The sequence below is a fragment of the Saccopteryx bilineata genome, chromosome 7, assembly GCF_036850765.1.
Source record: "Saccopteryx bilineata isolate mSacBil1 chromosome 7, mSacBil1_pri_phased_curated, whole genome shotgun sequence".
Lineage (NCBI taxonomy): Eukaryota > Metazoa > Chordata > Mammalia > Chiroptera > Emballonuridae > Saccopteryx > Saccopteryx bilineata.
Window position 1 is genome coordinate 71,727,279 of NC_089496.1, and position 12,892 is coordinate 71,740,170.

At 38.5% G+C, this 12,892-nt stretch overlaps 1 protein-coding gene across 1 annotated transcript in view; it reads left to right on the forward strand.

Annotated features, from left to right (window-relative positions):
- Nucleotides 1–12,892, forward strand: part of ETFA (electron transfer flavoprotein subunit alpha) — a 92,183-nt gene that overhangs the window by 36,078 nt on the left and 43,213 nt on the right. The gene's annotated exons all lie outside the window — the stretch shown is intronic.

Genomic DNA, 12,892 nt, shown 5'->3' on the forward strand with positions numbered 1-12,892 from the left:
ACCATAATGTGAACCTTAAAATCACTGTATTAACGCTGATACATTAATACCATCTAATTATCAGATCCCATTCAGGTTTTGCCAGTTGTCCCAATAATGTTCTTTATAGCAAAAGGTTCTAGTGCAGAATCATTTGTGCATATAGTTGTCGTGTCCTTCCATTGTAAACAGTTGCTGTCTTACTTTGACTTTCATGACCTTGATATTTTTGAAGCTTGCAGGACAACTAATTTGTAGAATAGAACATCCCTCAATTTGGATTTGTCTATTGTTTCCTCACGATTCAATTTAGGATATATATTTGACAGAAATGTCACAAAAGTTATTTCATCCTGTCAGGTGGTACACAATTTCATTTTGTTTTTACTAATGGTTTCACTTTGATCATTTGATTACCGTAAGGTGATATGGGTCAGACTTCTCTACTGTAAAGTTACTTTTCCTTTTGTAATTAATAAATTATTTATATTACTTTCCCACCAACTGTGTATTTAGGGTCCATTTTCTCATTCTCACCAATGTTGTAATTGTTCAGGTACATGTGTAGGTAGGTACCTATTGTGGTTTTAGTTTGCATTTTCCTGATGTCTAATGATGTTGAACACTTGTATTATTGGCCTCTTAAATGTTTTCCTCATGAAATGTCTGTTCAAATAATTATAAACACAATTATTCAGTGTTTCAGGTACTTTGAAACACTGAATATTTCCAGTTCTCAAACTTTTAATTTATTCATTTTTATCTGTCTGGACTTATGGTTCCTATTTTATTCAATGGTGAAAATCTGTTATTATTGATATCGAAATTGCCCCATATTTGGCCAGTGAGAACCCCTTTCAGTTGGTGTTTGTGTCTTTTTAACATATTCCCATCATTTTTTGAATCCTTTTTTGCTTTCTGACTAAATAAGATGTTCTAGGCTCATTTTGTACTTTTCCTTATCTAGCCCTGGAATTAACCTATTCTCCAGGGAATCATGGTTCCTTTTAGTGAAGAATAGTATTTAGCAGGAACACTTTGTAAAGTATGTAATTGTCTGACTACTCTGCTGTGCACCTAAAATTAATACACAATATATTGAATGTAAAAAAAAAGTATTTAGAAGTATTTAGAATGTCTTCGTTACATTCATTGCTGTTGTGATGTTGCTGTTCCCAAGACCTCTCAGTGAAAAAGCTAGGGAATATATGTAGGTATGTATGTTTGTAGGCAGATACACACAAACACACAATTTGTATACACAGGCAGACACATTTATATCTGTATTTCTGTATCAGTCTCTATATATTAAAAACCCTAAGTTCACTGTGATACTGCCAATTCCATTCGAATACCACAGAGTCGATTCTAGTTCTCTTCCTTTCGCTTTGTAATACCCTTACCCCACTTGGGCTCTGACACCCTGCACTGAGTAGCACTCCTAGACAGATACCCTCTCCACTTGGCTTGAGCTCACACAGCACTCTCTCTATCATTTTTTCCCCCAAAGTAGTTACACAATTTTACATTCCCACCAACTGTGTATTTAGGGTCCATCTTCTCATTCTCACCAATGTTGTAACTGTTCAGGTACATGTATAGGTACCTATTGTGGTTTTAGTTTGCATTTTCCTGATGTCTAATGATGCTGAACACTTGTATTATTGGCCTCTTAAATGTTTTCCTCATGAAGTGTCTGTTCAAATGTTTGGCTTTTTTTTTAATTGAATTACTTGTCTTTTGTTATGGAGTTGTAGAAGTTTTTTATAAAAGTATATGTATTCCAGATACGAGTTTTATGTCAGATACGTTTTACAAAGATATATTTTCTCTAATATATTGCTTGTCTATTAGTGCCTTAATGGGATCAACTTGAGAAACTTCCCTTCTCTTCCCAAGTTGCTGAGAATTGTTGCCATGAATTGTTGGAGAATTGTGTCAGATATTTTCTGTCTGTATAGAAAATGACCATATGGATTTTCTCTTCTATTGTTATTGTGAATTATATTGTTTGATTTTTGAATATTAAATCACCTTGAATTTCTTTGATAAATTCTTCTTGGTCATGATATGCTATCCTTTTAATATATTGCTGTTTTGATGGACTAATATTTTGTTAATAATTTTTGGGAGTCTGTCTTTAACAAGATAATCTGTAATTTTTCTTTTTAAAAAATTGTGTCTTAATTTTGGCATCAGCCTTATGCTGGCTTTATAAAATGAGTTGAAAGATGTGTTTTCATGCTCTGTTTTCTGAGTGAGTTTGTGTAAGATTGGTGTTTGTTAGTTTTTTTCTTAAATGTTTGATAGAGTTTACCTGTGAAGCCATGAGGGCCTGGAGTTTTCTTTGTTGAAGTATTTGACAATTAACTCAATTTCTTTAACTGGTAATTTGTGTCTAGTCTTTTTTATTCCCAGAGTTTATAAAAGATTTTTTACATCTTTTCAGTGACTCACCTTTTAAATGTAACAGCTTTATTGAAATTTAATTCATATATCATATAATTCACTCCATTAAGTAGTTAATTCAGTGGCTTTCAGCATGTTCACAGAGTTGTATAATCATCCCCTCAGTTTCAAAACATTTCATAACCCCACACACTACATACCTGTTTTGTTCACAGTTCCTTCAGCCCTAGGCAACTACTGATCTACCTTTTTGTTTATATAGCTATGCCCATTCTGGACATTTCATATAAATGGAATCACATAATATGTGGTCTTTCATGAGTGGCTTTTTAAATTTAGCATAGTGTTTTTAAAGTTTCATGTCATTAATATTCCTTTTTATTGCCAAATAGTATTTCATTTTATGATATACCACATATTTATCGATTCATCATCTGATAGACATTGAAGTGTTTTTAGTTTTTGGCTGTTATGATTAATGCAGATATGAATATTCAAGCATAAGTTTTTATGTGGACATATGTTTTCATTTCTTTTGGATATATACATACATACATAGCAGTAGAATTGCTAGAGCATATGGTAACTATGTTTAATCTTTTGAGAAACTGCCAAACTGTTTTTTAGAACAGCTACACAAACAATGATTCAACTTTTAGCTTCTTAAATTTTTTCATTGTTTGTCTTTTTACTAATTTTTGCTCATTTCCTTCTAATTACTTTGGGTTTATCTTGCTTTTAAGGTAGAACCCCATTAAATTTATATTTTGCTTGTTTTTAAACATAAATGTTAAAGTTACACATTTTCTCTAAGGACTACTTTAGTTAGATCCCACAAATTTTGATATATTGTATTTTCTCTTATTTAAAAATATTTAATTTCTAGATATTTGTTTTTTCCTACATAGCCCCCCCCCCCCTTTTAAGTGGGGAGAGGTGGGACAAACAGGAAGGGAAAGAGAGGAGAAGTATCAACTTGTTAGGGCACTTTAGTTGTTCATTGATTGCTTTCTCATAAGTGCCTTGACCGGGGAGCTCCAGCTGAGCAAATGACCCCTTGCTCAAGCCAGTGACATTAGACTCAAGCCTGTGACCATGGGGTCATGTCTATGATCCCACTCTTAAGCCAGTGACCCTGCATTCAAGCCAGCAACCTTGGGGTTTCAAACCTCATTCCTCAATGTCCCAGGTCAACACTCGATCCACTGCACTACCACATGGTTAGGCCGTATATAGCTTTCTATTACTGATTTCTAATTTAGTTTTGGAGAACATCTCTTTAACATTTCAGTCTTAAAATTTACGATACTTATTTTATGGTCTAGCAAATGCTTTATTTGGTGAACATGGGTACTTGAAAAAAATGTATACTCTGCCATTAGATGCTGCAGGAAAAAGACTAGCAAACATGAAGATACGGCAGTGAAACTATCCAAAGTGAAACAAAAATCAAACAGGAAAAAATGAACAGAGTGTTGGTGAGTTGTAGAACAGCTTTAGGAGTTCTAATATGTGTGTAATTGGAGGAGAAAACTATTTAAAGAAATAATGACCAGAAAATTTCCAAATTTGATGAAAACTTTTGTAAAGAATGACAAAAAGAAATTCTTAAAAGCAGAGAAAAATATAAATGAACTAAATGCTCCAGTCAAAAGCAGAGATCTTAAGAATGTGTAAATGGCAAGAGTCAGCTATATGCTACCTATATGAAATACATTTTAAATATTTAAAAAGGATGCATTGCAAGGGGAAAGTATAGAAAACATATACCATACGTACAGCATAAGAAATCTGGAGTGTCTTGATTAACATCGGATAAAGTAGACTTCAAGACAGTGAGTACTGCCAAAGATAAAGAGGGGCGTTACATAATAAAGGATTTCTTTGTCCATAGAACAATTATGAATGTATAAATACAGTAACAAAGTTTCAAAATATATTAAGCAAAAAGTGACAGAAGTAAAGTGAGAAACAGACAAATCCTTAATCTAGTTGAAGATTTTAACCATTTTTCCTGGTAATGATAGAATAACTAGATCAAAAAATTCAGTAAGTACATAAAAAATCCAGAGGAGGGACCAGCAAACTTTATCTGTAATGAGTCAGATAGAAAATATTTTTGGTTTAATGGGCCATAGTATCTGTGTTGTAAGTAGTTAGCTCCTGTTATAGAGCAAAAACAGACAAGTAAATGGATGAGCATGGCTATATTTCAGTAAAGCTATATGCAGAAAAACAAGCAGCAGTATAGATTTGCCCTGTTGACCTTAGAACATACAACATATTTTTTTCTCACTTGTATTTTGGGACCCCTGTTACACATATTTTAGATAACCTTTATATTCACCTGCAGGTTATTAAAGTTCTGTTCATTTCTTTCTCTTCTCTTTTTTCTTCAGATTTAATAGTTTCTGTTGGTCTATACTCAAGGTCACCAACTCATCTATACTTTCTAATTTGCTGTTAAGCCAATCTAGGGAATTTATTTCTCTGAGATTTCTTACCTGTTTAATCATTACAGAAAGTCACCCCCCCTTTTACATCCTTCACCAGATTTATAATAGCTACTTTTGTTTATTTTTTTTTATTTTTATTTTTTTTTCATTTTTCTGAAGCTGGAAACAGGGAGAGACAGTCAGACAGACTCCCGCATGCGCCCGACCGGGATCCACCCAGCACGCCCACCATGGGGCCACGCTCTGCCCACCAGGGGGCGATGCTCTGCCCATCCTGGGCGTCGCCATGTTGCGACCAGAGCCACTCTAGCGCCTGAGGCAGAGGCCACAGAGCCATCCCCAGCACCCGGGCCATCTTTGCTCCAATGGAGCCTTGGCTGCGGGAGGGGAAGAGAGAGACAGAGAGGAAGGCGCGGCGGAGGGTTGGAGAAGCAAATGGGTGCTTCTCCTGTGTGCCCTGGCCAGGAATCGAACCTGGGTCCTCCTCACGCTAGGCCGACGCTCTACCGCTGAGCCAACCGGCCAGGGCTTACTTTTGTTTATTTTTAAAAATTAAAAAAAAAATTATTTTCTTGGTTGTAGTGTTGTCCTGGAGCACAGAGGTTGCCAACTCGATTCCCCAGTCGGGGCACATACAGGAGCCGCTTAATGTTCCTGTCTCTCTCTCCCTGCCTCTCTCAAAAAATCAAACAAAAAAAACCCCACTTATTTTTTCAGTTGCAGTTTACATTCAACATTATTTTGTACAGGGTGGGACAAAAGTAGGTTTATAGTAATAAGTACATGAAACACAGTTTTTCTTGTATTATTTATTATTACATATTTCTAGACAACTATAAACCTACTCTTACCCACCTCCCCACCCCCTCTATAAGTTTCAGGTGTACAGCATATTGGTTAGACAGTTTTATACTCTGCAAAGTGTTCCCGCTGATATTTTTAGTACCAGTCGGCACCATGCATATTTATTACATGCATATTTATTGGCTACATTCTCTGTGCTGTACTTTACATTCTAGAAGTGTTTTGTAACTACCAATTGTACTTCTCAATCCCTTTACCTAGCCCCCCTACTCCCCTCTCCTCTGGCAGCCATCAATTTGTTCTCTGTATCTATGAGTCTCTTTCATTCAGTTGTTTATTTTGTTGTTTAGATTTCACACATAAGCAAAATCATACAGTTTTTGTCTTTCTCTGACTGATATATTTCACATAGCATAATACTCTCTAGGTCCATCCATACTTTCACAAATGGTAAGATTTTGTTCTTTTTTTATGGTTAATATTCTGTTATATGTATGTACAACAGCCTTTTTATCCATTTGTCTGTTGATTGACACCTGGATTGTAGCTTAGCTATTGTAAATAATGCTGCAGTGGACATAGGGGGGCATATATTATTTTGAATTAGTGTTTTGGCTTTCTTTGGATATATACCCAGAAGTGGAATTAATGGGCCATAAGGCAGTTCCATTTTTAATTTTTTGAGGGACTTTCATACTGTTTTCCACAGTGGCTGCACCAGTCTGTATTCCCACCAGCAATACACTTGGGTTCCATTTTCTCCACATCCTTATCAACACTTGGTGTTTTTGATTTATTGATAACCATTCTAATAGGTGTTAGATGATATCTCATTGTGGTTTTAATTTGCATTTTTTTGATGATTAGTGTTGAGTATCTTTCCATATGTTTATTGGCCAATTGTATGTTCTCTTTGGAAAAATATCTATTCAGGTCCTATGCCAGGGGTTGGGAACATTTTTGGCTGAGAGAGCCATGAACGCCACATATTTTTTTTTTTTTTTTTCTGAAGCTGGAAACGGGGAGAGACAGTCAGTCAGACTCTCGCATGCACCCGACCGGGATCTACCCCGCACGCCCACCAGGGGGCGATGCTCTGCCCACCAGGGGGTGATGCTCTGCCCCTCTGGGGCATCGCTCTGTTGCGACCAGAGCCACTCTAGCGCCTGGGGCAGAGGCCAAGGAGCCATCCCCAGCACCCGGGCCATCTTTGCTCCAATGGAGCCTCGCTGCAGGAGGGGAAGAGAGAGTCAGAGAGGACGGAGAGGGGGAGGGGTGGAGAAGCAGATGGGCGCTTCTCCTATGTGCCCTGGCTGGGAATCGAACCTGGGACTTCTACAGGCCAGGCCGACGCTCTACCACTGAGCCAACCGGCCAGGGCCAATGCCACATATTTTAAAATGTAATTCCGCCTGACCTGTGGTGGCGCAGTGGATAAAGTGTCGACCTGGGAACACTGAGGCCGCTGGTTCAAAACCCTGGACTTGCCTGGCCAAGGCACATATGAGAGTTGATGCTTTCTGCTCCTCTCCCCCCCCCCTCTCTAAAAAAAACTGAATAAAGTTAAAAAGAAAATAAAATGTAATTCCGTGAGAGCCATACAATATGTTTAACACTAAATACAAGTAAATTTGTGCATTTTATGTAAGACCAACACTTTAAAAGTACAATAAGTCGGCCCTGGCTGGTTGGCTCAGTGGTAGAGCATCGACCTGGTGTGCAGGAGTCCTGGGTTTGATTCCCGGCCAGGGCACACAGGAGAAGCGCCCATCTGCTTCTCCACCCCTACCCCTCTCCTTCCTCTCCGTCTCTCTCTTCCCCTTCTGCAGCCAAGGCTCCATTGGAGCAAAGTTGGCCCGGGCGCTGAGGATGGCTCTATGGCCTCTGCCTCAGGAGCTAGAATGGCTCTGATTGCAACGGAGCAACGCTCCCCTGGTGGGCATGTTGGGTGGATCCGGGTCAGGCGCATGCGGGTGTCTATCTGCCTCCTCGTTTCCAACTTCAGAAAAAAAATAAAAATAAAAAAAATAAAGTACAGTAAGTCTCTGAATTCTTTTTAATAACGTTGTTATGCTGTTGCTAATCAATGATGAATAACTTACTTCTTACCATTAATGTGACTTCTGGTGCTGCATGGTTTTGCTGATGGCTTTGTAGTCTGGTTGATACGTGGTGAGGTTAAGCTTCATGTAGGCGTTGAGACTTCCATCGTTAAACGTGATCGTAGGTTGGTCTTAATGTTCTTTAGATGTGAGAAAGACTGCTCACATGCATACGTAGAGCCAAACATTGTCAGTACAGCAATATTCACATGCTGCATGTGTGGTATGTGATGGGAAGCGTGTTCCAAGTTTTGACAATCAGCTGGTCCGTGGGTTGAAGTTTTTTCATTTCTCCCCACTTGTGTTTGCTCTCCAACTCTGCTTGCTGTCGTGCAGGTCTTTCCAAATCTTCATTCAGTGACTTGAATTTATTCACCCACATGTCTGAGGCCTTCAGGTCAGCAGCTTGTAGCTCAAAATCTCTGACGGAGACATCGAGGATGTAACTCAGGTCGGTGCTGTCCACTGCACACTCATGTGGATGGGTGACAAACTTAAAAAGATGAGTGCGCTCACAAAATTCTCCAAAGTGCGCTTTGAATGACTGCAAGACATTAGATGTGAAGCCCACTAGCTGCTGGAGATCAAGATGTTGAGCAGGGTCACTTGCTGCGCATGCATCTTTAAACTCTCCCAGGTTTTCAAAGTGTAGTAAACGACCTGTTTCAATGTCGGCGATGAAGAGTTCCAGCTTGTTTTTAAATGCAAACACTGCTTGTTGAAGGGATAAGACTGTATTTCCAATGCCTTGCATTTTCATATTGAGCTGGTTCAGATGTTCAGTCATGTCCACGAGATAGTAGAACTTCAGGAGCCACTCAGTGTTAGCTATCTCAGGATGCTTGACGTTTTTCATTTCAAGAAAAGTCCGGATTTCACTGAGACAAGCCGCGAAACGGCTGAGCACCTTCCCTCTTGACAACCAACGCACATTGCTGTGCAGAAACAGACCAGGATAATTATTCCCAACTTCATCCAGCAGTGTTTTAAACTGGTGATCATTTAAAGCTCGGGCAACAATAAAGTTGATCACCCGAATGACCAGCGACATCACCTCACCAAGCTGCTCACCACACATCTGAGCACAAAGCGCCTCCTGATGTAGGATGCAGTGAAAATTTAGGGTGGGTCTCTTTTCATGTTTATGAAGAAGCGCTACGAATCCTCTGTTTTTCCCCACCATGCCCGGAGCACCATCAGTACACACAGAAATAAATTTATCCATCGGTAGATTTTTTTCTTTAGCGAACTCAGTGAAAGACTTGAATAAATCCTCCACTCTTGTCTCTTTCATAGGCAGAACAGCAAGACTTTCCTCACATAGTGTGTCACCGACAGCATACCTTGCAGTCACGCTGAACTGGGATAAATGGCTTACGTCTGTTACTCATCCAAAGCGAGAGAAAAGAATGGTGCTGCATTTATGTCCTTCACTTGTGTTGCCTCAATTTGATTTGTCTTCATGATGGTACGATCATGAATAGTTCTTGCCGACAGAGGCATGTCTTTTATTTGTTTATCTTGTCTTTATCTGAAAAGTCTTCAAAAAATTCATTGGCAACATCAAGCATGAATGTTTTGACATACTCCCCATCTGTGAATGGCTTTTCATTTCTCACAATTGCTAAAGCACCAGCAAACATACACGGAATTGCTGCTGACTAGCTTGCACTCTTCATAGTAGCTCTTGACATGCATTCTTCCTGCTGTCCCCTGCTGGATATTTCGATGCAAATGTAGTATGGCGTGTGTTGAAGTGCTGCTTTATATTTGACCGTTTCATCGATGCAATTTTATCATTGCATATTAGACACACTGCAGAACCTGCTCTCTCCACAAAGGCGTATTCCTCTGTCCATTCCTGCTGAAAAGTACGATACTCCTCATCTTTTCTTTTAGCCGTCTTCTTCGTCAAAAGGGTTTCTGCAGTTAGCTAGCTGACTACTTGATTAAAAGTAGGGAAGTTTACTTCCTGACCTTACAACGACCTGTGTACGTTAGGCATTATCCAATAAAAATTTGGTGTTGTCCTGGAGGACAGCTGTGATTGGCTCCAGCCACGCGCAACCATGAACATGAGCGGTAGGAAATAAATGGATTGTAATACATGAGAATGTTTTATATTTTTAACATTATTTTTTTATTAAAGATTTGTCTGCGAGCCAGATGCAGCCATCAAAAGCCATATCTGGCTCGCGAGCCATAGGTTCCCAACGCCTGTCCTATGCCCATTTTTTAATTGGATTGTTTGAGGGGGGTTATTTGGTATTGAGTTATATAAGTTTTTTATAAGTTTTATATACTAATTCCTTATCAGATATATAACTTATTCAATAGTTTGTCTTTTTCTTTGTCACTGGTTTCCTTTGCTGTGCAAAACCTTTTTAGTTTGATGTACCATACTTCCATTTGCTTATTTTATTTTGTTTCCCTTGCTGGAGGAAATATATCAGAAAAAATATTGCTAAGAGAAATGTCTGAGATTTTACTGCCTCTTCTGGGATTTTTATGATTTCAAATCTTACGTTTAAGTCTTTAATTCATTTTGAATTTATTCTTATGTACATTGTAAGGTGGTGGTGTAGTTTCTTTCTTTTTGCATGTATTTGTCCAATTTTCTCAAGACCATTTATTGGTTCACTGTTTTTACTCCATTGTATCTTCTTCTTTTTTCAAATTTTAATTGACCATATGGGCATTGGTTTATTTCTGGGTTCTCTTTTGTTTCTTTTGATATATATGTCTGTTTTTATGCCAGTATCTTGCTGTTTTGATTACTTGACCTTTTAGTATAGTTTGATGTCAGGTAGCTTGTTGTGTCCAATTTTGATCTTCTCAAGATTGCTGTGGTTATTCAGGATCTTTTGTGGTTCCACATAAATTGTTGGTTTATTTATTTTAGTTCTGTGAAAAACACTTTTGGTGAAAGGAGTATTTTAATAACCATTTTAGAAAATTGGGGATATTCTTTTTTTTTTTTTTTTTTTTTTTTTTTTCCATTTTTCTGAAGCTGGAAACGGGGAGAGACAGTCAGACAGACTCCCGCATGCGCCCGACCGGGATCCACCCGGCACGCCCACCAGGGGCGACGCTCTGCCCACCAGGGGGCGATGCTCTGCCCACCCTGGGCGTCGCCATGTTGCGACCAGAGCCACTCTAGCGCCTGAGGTAGAGGCCACAGAGCCATCCCCAGCGCCCGGGCCATCTTTGCTCCAATGGAGCCTTGGCTGCGGGAGGGGAAGAGAGAGACAGAGAGGAAAGCACGGCGGAGGGGTGGAGAAGCAAATGGGCGCTTCTCCTGTGTGCCCTGGCCGGGAATTGAACCCGGGTCCTCCGCACGCTAGGCCGACGCTCTACCGCTGAGCCAACCGGCCAGGGCGGGATATTCTTTCTTAATGCCTACACCGAAACTTGACAAGTAGTAAATTCTGAAACCATATCAATGAATTTTTCATTCTCTTACATTAAACTCTATTGGTCTGTATTCCACTTTGAATAGATCTTCTGCCATCTTGCAATATCATGCATTGTCTATTTAGAAAAGAATAGTTAACTGAGTTTTGCACTTCTTCTACATGTTGACATATTTTATCAGTATTAAAAAATCACACTAATATCTTCACTCATCTTTTTTTTTTTTTTTTTTAAATATTTTATTTATTGATTTTTTTTAGAGAGAGAGGAGTGAGAGAGAGAGACAGAGAGAGAGAGAAGGGGGAGGAGCAGGAAGCATCAACTCCCATATGTGCCTTGACCAGGCAAGCCCAAGGTTTCAAACCGGCGACCTCAGTGTTCCAGGTCGACGCTTTATCCCACTGCGCCACCACAGGTCAGGCTCTTCACTCATCTTATGAAGAGTCTTTAAAGCTCATGTTCATGGATACAAGTATTTTAGCATTCTAATTGATACCTAAATTCTTAAATTTTATCTTTGGCAACAAAAACTTTTAGATGTTTTCTCAGAATTGATGTTGACTTCATTCATAGCCAAACACCTTTCTGCCAGAACCCCAAATATCTGTCAGTTGTTCTTTGAGGAAAAATGATTCCACTTGTATCTTAGACCATCACACAACAAGTTTCCTCAGAACTATCACTGTTCTTTGGTATGTGGTGAAAGTACTTTTTGCATACTTCAGTTTGTCACACAGAATACTAAAAATGTGTACTAATGGTCAAAATTTAATAAAACTAATAATTTATAATGCTTCATCAAGGGCATTCTTAGATGAAACCAGCTTTTTGCTTTTTGTAAACGGTATGGGGCCTTGAATACAGTAACAACTAGCACAGTTTGGTACTGTTGTGTTGATTCATGCTAAGGCAGCTGCAGTTTTACTCACTGTTGTTTTTGCATCATTAGTGCAAAAGTCAGTACAGTTTTTCCAGGATAAACCATGATACTAAAAAAAGTTATTTAACACTTGGAGTATTTCAGCACCACTTTTGTTTGTTGCTATGCATTCACATATTCAATAATTAGTTGGTATTGATACTGGACACATACGATTAAGACACGAAACCCAACTATGTGGATTTGTCTGTTGGTAAAAGTACAGTTTCACAGAAGATATATTAATTTAATATTCATATATATAGTTAAGTCTTTCATTCAACAAGTTAATGTATCATTGGACTGTGGCAATGCCATAGTTTTTATTTACTGACTTCATTCAGCAGGCTTTCAACAGTGTCAGCTTTCATTAGTCTTCAGCAACTGTGCTTCTCTAGCTAACACAGTATGATAACCCATAAGATGCTTCAGTGACTTTTTATTTTCTGGTCTGAAAAGCTAAAATGAATAATTTTTGGCTTTTAAACTCACCACATCTATATTTAAAATAAAATACTCAGTTAATTTTTTCTAAACTATAAAGTATTGTTTTAAATTTTTTAATTTATTGATTTTAGAGAAGCAAGGCAAGGAGAAAGAGAAAGAGACAGAAACATCGATCTGTTCCATTATGTGCCCTGACCAGGGATTGAACCTTCAACCTCTGCATATCAGGACGATGCTCTAACCAACAGAGCCATCTGGCCAGGGCTAAATTGTTGTTTTTCAGATGGCCTTTATTTTCATTGCATAAGACACAGTATTATAAATTATTAACATCTATACTACCAAGAGAAAAATGACTTTCA